This window comes from Capricornis sumatraensis, chromosome 10 (assembly GCF_032405125.1).
Source record: "Capricornis sumatraensis isolate serow.1 chromosome 10, serow.2, whole genome shotgun sequence".
In the NCBI taxonomy this organism is placed as follows: Eukaryota; Metazoa; Chordata; class Mammalia; order Artiodactyla; family Bovidae; genus Capricornis; species Capricornis sumatraensis.
Window position 1 is genome coordinate 52,317,720 of NC_091078.1, and position 11,919 is coordinate 52,329,638.

The window sequence follows — 11,919 nt, forward strand, 5'->3', positions numbered from 1 at the left end:
TCACAGTCCAATGATGGCCTGAGGGAGGCCATGACTAAGACTTCTAGGAAGAACTAACACAGAACAACAGGCTGAAATTGGATCTTGAAGGATAAGTAGGAGTTTGTCTAGTAGAGACCAGGGACAATGCGTAATCCAAGCAGAGAACCGAAAAAGCACAACAGCATCCATGAAGAGAAAGCTACCCATTTGGTCTAAAAGTCCGACTTGAACAAAACTGCTGTAGCTTAGATTTCCCCCAGAAACAGACATGAGAGGAGGATTTTAGCATAAGTAGTTTATTTTGGAATCTGAAGAGAACAGGAGAAAAGAGTTGGGAAGAGATAAAGGGAAGGGAAGACGGCCAATCAAGGGGGCATTGTTAAGTTAGTTACAGGCTCTGGGCACCTAAGCTTGGTCCCTTGAGAAGCTCTCAGAAGCGGGATGGAACACACGCCGCAGGTTCCTCTGGGCCCAGGGCTGAGGACACTGGGCTGTGCACGCGCTGACTCCTCCAGGCCACGTTGAGGGCTGCACCTCCGCTTTTCTGCTCAGTCTTCCTCCCTGATTAGGTTTCATCTGGCTCTCCTTCACCCAATAAGCTTCTCTTGCAGCCAGTCGGGGCTTCCCTGGTTGCTCAGACGATAAAGAATCTGCCTGCAATGCAGGAGACCGAGGTTCGACCCAATCAATCAGGATGCAGAAATAGGATTACCCCTACTGCTTTGAACCAATCAGGGACCAGCCATGGGGCTAAGGGACAGATCAAACTCATTCTCCCATCGTCCTCAGCCTACAGTGATGGAGGGGTATGATTGACAGTTGGACAGGCAACCTCAAAGTCCACCAAACCCACCCTGTCACACAGGAGATTACCCTTTGACTTCAAGACCTGGTTCAGGAGAATCTAAGGAACGGTGTCTTGTTTTCACAATTCCAGGTGGCTGCTTCTCAGAGCCAGGTATGGGAAGATGACCCATCTCCCAGTTCATTCAGGTTTTCTCTACTCTGTGGGTGTTTCATCATTCACTAAGGCTGCCGAGCTCCTACAGATTTAAGGTCTCTGGTTTTGAGTTTCAACATCTGCTTCAACCCATTTTAGGAAACATGATTCTTTCCCAAGAAAAGAAAAAGGAAATTGAAAGGTGACATAGAAAAGCCCAGGATTGGGGTGATGGGCATTCAGGGAAGAGCACAGACCCTTTCCTGTGAGGTTAATTTAGAGAAAAATAAATCAAAGAAGTCCCCTCCCCCAGTGAAGCTCACCTTGTATAAAAGGACAATTGTCTGCCATGGTTTTCGATTATTTCCCTCTGATGCTATCTGCCCCAGTTGATGGACTCCGGAGTGCTTTTCAGTTTAACTGCTCAGAGAAGGGGCAAAGCATCAACCGAGCTGCCCAGAAGTCTGACTGTTGTGTTACTGTGTTAGTCACTCAGTTGTGTCCGACTCTTTGCGACCCCACAGACTGTAGCCGGCCAGGCTTCTCTGTCCATGGAATTCACCAGGCAAGAATACTGGAGTGGATTGCCATTCCCTTCCCCAGAAGTCTGAGGTTCAAAGCAAAATGGAAAATTTCCCTGAGCTGAGACGTCAAATCAATTTAAAAAACAATGCAGTCCTGTGCTGTGGACACAGAAGCCTAATATCTATTCTCCCTTCCCAGGTGGCTCAGTGGTAAAGAATCTGCTGGCCAAGCAGGAGCCGCAGGTCCAATCACTGGATGGAGAAGATCCCCTGGAGGAGGAAACGACAACCTCCTCCAGTATTCTTGCCTGGGAAATCCCATGGACAGAGGAGCCTGGAGGGCTACAGTCCATGGGGTCACAGAGTCAGACACAACAGCAACTAGACAGCAGCGGCAGCAGCCCCTGTCCTCAAGCAGTGGCTTGGCAAGAACTCCAGGCTGACACCTAGGGGTGCGGCTCTGGAGAGGGAAGGGGTGGAGAATTAGACAGGCCAATCAATTCTTGTAAAAGTTCAAGTCAAATCTTTAGGACTGTAATTTTTCCTGGAACTGTTTACCATCCTTAAGCCTAGAGCAAACAGTACAAATAAGATAATTGCTTTCTTGGAATTCACCATCCTAATAGATGTGGCATCTTTGGTACTACTCCCTTAGTTTTTTTGAGGGGTTGGGAGGGCACAGGGAGAAAAGTGGGGTAGGATGTGTGGGAAAGGAAGACTCTTAAGACCATAGTTCAGAAACTTTGCTGTCTATTATGATCTCCTGGGGAGGTCTGTGGTTGGCTCAGTCGCTCAGTCGTGTCTGACTCTTTGCAACCCCATGCACTGTAGCCCGCCAGGCTCCTCTGTCCATGGGATTCTCCAGGCAAGAATACTGGTGGGTTGCCATTTCCTTCCCCACCCAGGCTGTACTTCAGGCCAATTAAATAGGAATCCTTGGGGGTGGAGCCTGGCCTCAGTAGTTTTTAACACTCCCCAAGTGACTCCGGGCTTCCCTGGTGGCTTAGCTGGTGAAGAATCTGCCTGCAATGTGGGAGACCTGGGTTCGATCCCTGGGTTGGGAAGATCTCCTGGAGAAGGGAAAGGCTACCCACCCCATGTCCATGTCCATGGGGTCGCAGAGTTGGACACGACTTTCAGTTTCAGCTGACTCCAACGTGCAACCAGGTTTGAGAACCAGGGCTTAAAGCAGTGCTTCTAGTATGCACGGAAGCACCAAGGATTTTGTTAAAATGCAGAGTCTAGCCCAACAGGTCTAGGGTGGGGCCCAAGGTCCTGTGGTGCCAATGCTGCTGTGGCTGCTCTAGAGACCACGGGTAGCAAGATCTTCAGATGTTTCTTTAACGTAAGAGAGGAATGGAGCCAGTGACAAATCACAGCAAAACAAACAACTTTTCAGAACACACAGCTTCCTGCTTAAAATCTTTCTGAAAATGCTCCTCTTTGCTGTAGAGATATATTGCACACACCCTACTCTGGCTACAAGGAATCCCCTGGGAAATTTTCCCCAAAACAGTGATGCCAGGGTTCCGTATACCTCCTCGTCCAGAGCAATGAAACCCAAGTCTCTGGGGGTGGGGATTGGCCTTAGGTTTGTTTGTGAGGTTCCCCGGATGACTAATGTGCAGCTAGGCTTGAGGACGCCTGCACTAAGCCATCTGGTGGCTGTTATTTCCATGGGAATGCCTCATTCCCACTGATCCACAAGGCTGTGGTGCACCAGCCATTGGATGTTGACTGGATGAGGGGGCAAGCTGTGGGGATAAGTTACTCTCTTGGGCCCCTTCCTTGGGAATTTGGGTGGGAGATGTAGATTCCAGCATGGTCTGGCTGCCCTTGTTAACCCAAGAGAAATGGCATAGAGAACTTTTGGCCACCATTTCTTACAGATAAACCAGGAACAGAGAAAGTGGTTTCCTATTAGAAACACGAGATAAGGCAAAACATTTCTAAGGACTTGGGGGTCTTCAGGTCTGCCATCTTGAGGTTGTCTATGGCCAGAGTGGCTGAGAACCTCAGTGACCACCACCTCTGTCTCTATAGAGGGCCAGCTTTCAGGTTGGGGGCCTTTATGTAACTGTCCCCTGTGACTCAGAAGTTCTGATGTGACCAACAAAACTTGAATAGTCAAATAGGAAAAATCTCTAAAACTCAAATTAAACACAACACTTCCATATCATCAGCAACTGATCTCCTCCGCTTCTATCCCCCACCATTAAAATTCTTGAAAAATGAGAAGACATTTCATAAGTTTCAACAATAAGGACTTCTCGGTTCTCAAATTGGTTCTCTTTATAGAGCAATCATCAGCCTTGAATTTCTGCAGCTGTGACTTCTAAATCTAGACCCTCTGTGGATGTTGGGGGTATAATTGCTTGTCTTGTCTGTTTTCTCATCTACAACATGGAATTAAGAGTACCAATCTGATCAGATGGCTTTTTGGAGCAACTCATAATAGGGTCACGATACAGATGGTGTAGAAATGCTTCTTGTAAATGAGTCACCTTTCCCCAGAACATCACTGGGAATAGTGGGAAAGAGGCCTCTGGAAAAGGGCTGTTGAAATCTCAGCCCGTCCACCTACAAGTTGTGTGATCTTAGGCAAATTACTTAACTACTCTGAGCCTCAGATTCCTCATTCCAGATACAGGCTGACTATGCCTATTTGCAGAACTTCTTTGGGGAGTGAATGAGATGATGTGTGAAGACACTGAGTATTCAGTAGGTGCTCAAAGACATGACCTTCCTTCCACAACCTCACTCTTGACCTAAGGTGGATTCGTTAGGTTATGTTCTTACAGTTTTACTATAAGGAAGACTGCTCTTCTCTCCTCAAACAGCAATGGTGAAAACTGGATGAGGATTTCTCTCTCTCCTGTAACAAGCTGATCATAAAGGCGTCTAGGCAAATAGGTTATATGGTGTTGGGTACCCAGCCTTTCATCTTATTATTCCACCATCTTCAACAAGCAGCTTCCTTCTTTTTTTTTTTTATTTTAAGATGGATCTATATTTTTGGCGGCACCGGGTCTTCGTTGCTGCGCAGGCTGTCCCCAGCTGCTGAGAGTAAGGGCCACCTTCTGTTCGCGGTGTGCAGGCTTCTCACTGCAGCGCTTGCTCTCGCCGCCGAGCGCTGACTCCAGGGCGCGCGGGCTTCAGCTGCTGCTCCTAGTCTCTAGCGCTCTGGCTCAGTAGCTACGGGCGCATGGGCGTTAGTTGCTCCGCGACATGTGGATTCTTCCCGGACTGGGGATTGAACCCATGCCTCCTCCACTGGCAGGTGGATTCTTTACCACGGAACCACCAAGGAAGTGATTTCCCGCTGGCAGGAACGACAGATGGAGAGATTGGGAGCGAACCTCTCCCCTTTGAGGGCATGACCTAGAAAGTCTACTCACATTCCATTGGGCTGAATGTGAGCTAGAAGGCAATCTCTGAGGCCCCACTTTTGGGGTTAAAAACATCCCCAGTTCTCCCACTTGCCATCTGTAGTCATGGCCAAGTCAGTTAATGTCTTTGCACCTCTGTTTCCTAATCCTTATGGGGTTATTGTGAAATTTAAATAGGTTAGTATATGTAAAGCACTTAGAATAGTTACCTAACACATACTCGACTGTAAGATATACTATTATTATTGCTGTTGTTGTTATTTGTTTAGCAACATGGCCACACCTTGAAGGAGGTTGGGAAATGTCCTTAACTGGATGACTGTGTGTCTAGCTAAAACTCTAGGGTTCTATTATTAAAGGAAGGAGGGGACAGAGGACATCTGAAGACAATTAGGGTCTCTCATGTAAGAGTTGCTAAAATAACTTTGAAAGTACTGTTGGTGGCGAGTGATTGCAATCTCCAATTTGGGCCTAAAATACCTATCTCAACTGCTGTTTGTGTGATGGGGGTTGATGTGATCCATTCCTAGACATGGGGCAATAATCAAAATAAGAATAACATGTGAGTCTCTGTGTTGAGCACTGTCTCAATTGTCTATGACAGCCTGTTTAGAGATCCCACAATTCTCTGGTTTTATGAAAAGTATTTCTTTTTACCCGGTTCCCTCCCCAGATCCTGTGTGCTTATCACCTTGCAGGCACCAGGGTGGGAGTCTGTGATGAATTTCATTCTCAAATTTACAATACATTTTGAAGCTCTCAGGCGACGGTGGGGTCGGTGGGGGGGCCTTCCCTGATGACTCAGATGGTAAAGAATCTGCCTGCAATGCTAGACACCTGGGTTCAATCCCTGGGTCAGGAAGATCCCCTGGAGAAGAGAATGGCTACCCACTCCAGTATTCTTGCCTGGAGAATTCTATGGACAGAGGACCCTGGTGAGCTACAGTCCATGGGAGGGTCACAAAGAGGCACAACTGAGCGACTAACACCTGAAGCTCTCAGAGGATCCCCCACTCTGAAAAGCACCCCACAAAGCCAGTCTACCTGCTTCTTCTCCATTAGCCCCCACCCCTGACTGCAGGACACCTAACTAGCTTTTCTGGTTGCAGATTCACCAGGCCAAGGGAGGGGAGAAACCCAAGTGCAGTTTGTCATCCATCCCTTAATAAACCTTATGCAGACGAGGCCCAGGCCTTGTGACCCAGGCTCAGAGCCTCTCTCCTACTGTCCAAGGCAAGCATGTGTTGTGCCGAAAGGAACAGTACCTTACCTGTGAACACAGAGGATCTGAATGTGGGAATTCCAAGACAAATAAACAGGGGTGATTCTTGGCATTATTAATGTGCTGTGTGCTAAGTCGCTTCAGTCATATCCGACTCTTTGTGACCCTGTGAACTCTAGCCTGCCAGGTTCCTCTGTCCATAGAATTTTCCAGGCAAGAATACTGGAGTGGGTTGCCAGTTCCTTCTCCAGGGGATCTTCCTGACTCAGGGATCAAACCCAGGTCTCCCACATTGCAGGTAGATTCTTTACAGTCTGAACCACCAGGGAAATCCTATTATTAACAGGCAATAGAATTTCTAGAGCCATCCCATAATGCCTTCTACCTTTTATTTGCCAGCAACTCTTCAAGAATGCATTTCAGTGTATCTTTTTGTACAAATGCATGCTTTTCATTTGCATGCCTGCCTGCCTGCTAAGTTGCTTCACTTGTGTCCAACTCTTTGTGACCCTGTGGACTGTAGCCCACCAGGCTCCTCTATCCATGGGATTCTCTAGCCAAGAGTACTCAAATGGAGTGTTTTATTAGTGGTTCTTGGACTCTTTGGCTAAAGATCCTAGCCAACCTTAAATTTCTCAGCTCCATCCTCTCTCTTCAGTCAAATAGTTAACCATCTAGAAACAAACCCTCCAATTAATTCTTTCTAAAGCAAATGTACTTGGTAAGCAAACATCCACTCCCTAAATCGCTTGCTTAATACGCTTCTCTCAGAGAGCCTTCTGGAGAGAACCATGATGGATATAATTATCCTGCTTTTTCATCTCTGCTGTCCAGTTTTGGGGTGTGCTTCTGATCTCAATTGGGAAGATTCCTGGCACTTCTTAGGGTGTAGTCAGCTATGTGGGGACAGGTCTTTGCTCATCCAGTAACTGGGACAGAGGAATTTGTATGTGGGCGCCTAATTAACACCATTCATTAGCATTAATTACCTTTTATTCATTAAAAGGTGTTGGCAACAGGAACCTCAGATTCACCTCTGTTTCAAATTGTTGTAAGAGCCTAGAACTTTTTTTTTTCAGTCCTAGAAAAGCCTGTAGATTTAGCCCACAGAGCCTCCACTATTCACAAGCACAGGGTATTCTAGCTGCCACTTCTTCAGATTTTCCATCACTTTTGGAACTTTCTAGGGTGGCTCTTCCAAATTCAGCAGGTCTCCTCTCTAAATCCAGCACCCAGCCACGTGGGCCTCATTCTCAGACACATTCAAGGGTTTCCATTCATTTGTGAGCAATGTTGTCTGTATTGTTGTTTGAATGTGATAAATGGGTCCCTGCAAGGTATTGCAGGACAATTTGCCCTTCCTCCTAGAAACCTCAGTTATTTTCCACTCGCAGACCTGGTGTGTGGGGCAGGGGTGGGGGTGGTCAACTAACCCGCCCTTCTTGGGGGAGTGACCTGGTACACACCCCCGACCTCCCAGTCCTCTTCTTGATCTTTGGTTTGGTAGCGATGTTACATGTATCGCCCATTTAATTTTCTACCGGCTTGTAAAGTAATTGCAGAGAAAAGTAAAAAACCTATAGTGCCGGGGTCCAGCCCCGGTGGATCCAGGGAATTCGAAGGGTGGACGGCGTTGGCGTGGAAAAACTCGTTTATTTATTAATATAAGATTAGATTAAGAAACTATAGTGTAGTAGGAAGATTAAGTGGAGGAAGAAGGCTGAATAGCTTGGTTTACGCGGAAGACCAATAAAATTCCAGACAAGGAATTTGCACCATCTACGTTGGGCCACCGGTGCCCGCTTGAATATCTAAGGGTGCCTCGCCTTAAGCTCCCTTTCGCGCGGATCTTAATAACCAGGGCAAATAAGTAGACCTGGAGAGCCTCCGCGCCCCAGATGGAAATTCAGCCTGAAATTAAAGTAAAGAGCAGAGGGAAGAAAAGGGAGAGAAAATGAGAGAGAGAGAGACACGGGGGGAGCCAGATTCCCCAGAAACCAGGCCGAGAGACTAGTTCAAGAAACTGGTCCGAGAAGCTGGTCCGAGAAGCTGGTCCCCCCCTTTATTGTTCACAAGGCCTTTTATACTTTTGATAAAACATGGAGATCAATGGGTAACACAAAATTATGTAGCGTTCGCAGCCCAGACTCTTTCTATACATCATTTTGTAAACAAAAGGTCTCAGGTGATTTACATTATCTTCTGGCCAAGAGGCTTGTTAACACTTTTTGGCTCTCTTCCTTAATGAATGTTAATTTTGTTTCTCCTGAAGTGTTTTTCTTTAATCTGCATCTCCTTAAAAGCGCTAAAGTTACATCTCTATAGAACAAAGGCGCAGTGGGTTATAACAAAGAAGGTACTTAACTCAAAGGTCTAATGTTGCTAATACAAGGTCTACTACTTGTTTTTCTATATACCAACTATATCTAAAAATAAAGGATATGAAAATTTGGCAGCAAGCATTGACTCAACAAATGAAACTTTTAATCAGTCCTATTCTAAAGATTTTGACTCTTCGGAAGCCCCTACATTCCTAGGATGTTTTAAGCTTCCTGTGCCTCCTGCGGTCAGGAGGCCTCAAACAATCACATGCGCAGCTGTACGAGTCCTGCAGGCAGGCTAGAAAGCCATCAGAGGGGTTTTTTGGATTGAAACACTCTTTCAAATGTAGAAGACTAAAGCCCTGAATTGACTTTTTCCAGAAAATGTCAAAAGAGTGGAAAAGCAGAGCACAAAAGCCGGCAGATTTTTGTTGGGGTACATGCTTAGGAATTTCCAGAGGGGTCCCTGAAGTCTGAGCACGCCTTGCGTATGTCAGCTTCCTTCCTCATGACCTTGTCACGGGCGGGATTCCTCACACTGGCTCCCGGCACTATAGACCAAGAAAATCTCAAATACCTGACCTTGACTTTGTTCACTTCTCTAAGAAGATGATATATGCATATACACCCAGGCACACCCCTGTACCTCTCAGGGTCCAGCACGATCATGAGCTTTATCAGTGTCATTGATGGAATTTCTCCCTGTCTCCCCCTCTGCCAAGCACAGTGTAATCACTGTTTATGGACCAGATGGAGAGGGGGTGGGGAGGTCCGGTTGTTTTTCACCCTGGACAGTCAGGAGGGCTAAAACCCCCTCTCGGTACATCTCTCAGCACACAAACAGATCCAGTGCTTCCTGAAGGGGAATTGTGTCCTTCCTCTGGAATTTCCTCTTCTAGTCCCTGATTCTTTGCTTAGCTAACTTTGAATGGCCCTTGAAAACACTTAAATGTCTGCTTCTGGAAGAGAAGAACCTTGGTCCCCAGGCTGACCATGCCACCTTTCCCCGTGCAGGCTGACATGGGCCCTCCCCTGGCCTGGCAGAGATCCCCCCATCACTCACTCACTGCTCTCTCCCCCTCCTGATATCATAGTCAATAAAGGAAGGGACAGTTGTACCGAGCTGTATTAGCCCAATCGTGCATGGACCTTGTGGATATTAGATCAGTGTTTCTCGAATCAGTGGCTGCAGCCAAGAACTCTGGGCAATCCATCTCTTTCATTGAGATCAAGACTCATAAGATACTTCTAATTTTTATTTTTACTTTTAAATTTTAAGTTTCATTTTAGTACGGCGCAGCTTGTGGAATCTTAGTTCCCTGACCAGGCATCTAACCCAGGCCCTCTACAGTGAAAGCATTGAGTCTTAACCATTGGACCACCAGGGAATTCCCAAGAAGGTTTTAAAAAAATCGAATAGACTTCAATAGAATTAAGGCAGTGCTTGACCCAAAACAGACCAATAATAAATTAGTTACTCCTTATTATTTTTACATCTTCCAAATAGTAATACCTACTTCTAAATCAGCTGATTTTTTTTTTTTTTTTTTAACCATACCTTGTGTGGGATCTTAGTTCCCCTGGCCAGGAATAAAACTGATGCCCCCTGGGTGGAAGCTCAGAGTCCGAACCACTAGACCGCCAGGGGACTCCCTAAATCAGCTGATTCTTTTTTTTTTAATTGGAGGCTAATTGCTTTACAACATTGTGGTGGTTTTTGCCATACACCGACATGACTCAGCCATGGGTGAACATGTGTCCCTCATCCTGAACCCCTCCCGCCTCCCTCCCCACCCCCTCCCTCAGGGCTACCCAGTGCACTGGTTCTGAGTGCCCTATTTCATGCCTTGAACTTGGACTGGTGATCTATTTCCCATATGGTAATATGCATGTTTCAATGCTGTTCTCTCAAATCATATCACCCAATCAGCTGATTCTTAACCCCCCTATATTTTTCCCAATCTTAACCTTCCTTGGCCCCAGAAAACCCTACTAGGCACTCATCTCTCTCCTCAGTAGGTCCTGCATGACCCCTCCCAGCTCAGAGTCAACACCTCCACCCCAGGTTTCTAGAGAGCCTCTCAGAGGGAGGGGGAGGGGAGAAGAGCACCTGTTCCCTGTGTCTCAATTAGATGAAGCCAACTGATGGATTCTCGGATACACTGTTCAGCCTGCCAAGGTGGCACATACTGTCTTTTTAAAATGATGAATGTTAGTTGCCACTATTTCAAAATTGGGGTACTTTTTAAATCGGGAGCTCCCTGGTGTCCCAGTGGTTAGGATTACAGGCTTTCACTGCCATAACCCAGGGTTCAATCCCTGGTCAGGGAACTGAGTTCCCACAAGCCAAGAGGTGCAGCCAAACAGTGAATATGAATAAATAAAAACTGGGATTCCTAGCAATACGAGGCCCCAAGCTTTGGAACTGAGCTCCTGAAAGCTGCATGGTGTGAACAAAGTAAAATAAAATAAAATACTGGGATTTCTAGCAGTAGTAGGCCCAGCGTTTTGCAAGGTAGCAGTCAGGTGGAGCAGAAACCCAGCTGGCTCTCCTAGAGCGTTCCTGCTCCTGTTCACCACAGTCCCCACCAGTCTATTACTTCCCCCACAACTGAGTTTGTGTGTTGGGCTGATTTCATTACATTCTCAGATTCCCAAATGTGGCTTTACGTAAGAACAAAATGAGACATTTCTGGTCCCTGTGTTTAAAACTCAAGCACCAAGATACAGTGTGACCCAGGAGGGCGTGTACTTCAAGAAAAAAGGGAGTGAACTGACTCCTTGGTGCGAGGGAAGAATGGTCTACCAAGTTAATATTTAAGCCCCAGGGTATCTGGTTAGAAGACCATAATTCAAAAAGCCATTCTGAAACAAAACCGACTGATGCATCTTCTTGTTTGACCTTATCTGCCCAAACCCCAGAGGATTTAAGGCCTCTGGTCAAATCGATAGAGTATCTCGGAGCTCAGACAGACCCCATCTACACCCAGACCCAGGTGAATGGATCCAGGCCCAATGTCTGCCTGTTCTCAAATTGAGGAATAGATCAGACTGACTGATAGCTTTCAGGGCTGAGTGGAAAGAACATTCTCACTTCTCAGCCAAGCTCCTGGTTTCCCTACAAGACCTAAATAATAAGTGGATGGGAAACAGGAAGTTCTGGGGTGGATAAATCACCCAGTCAATTGTGCTTGGAGGATCTGAACTACAGTTGGAATTGGAGAACTCTATTTGTGATCAACCATAAATCACTATTTTGATTTTCTTAACTTTGGGAAGTAATTTCAAACTAACCAAAAAGTTGCCCCAAAAAAAAAAAAAAAAAAAGATGTCCTGTAAAGTATCATCCAGACCCCACAAATGTTAACATTTTACATAAGATGTGAATCATGGAATTAACATGTATACAATGCAGTTATCTAGCTACTGTACAGAATTTTATTCAGATTTCCCCCGCTATCATGCTGCTGCTGCTGCTAAGTTGCGTCAGTCGTGTCCGACTCTGTGCCACCCCATACACGGCAGCCCACCGGTCTCTCCC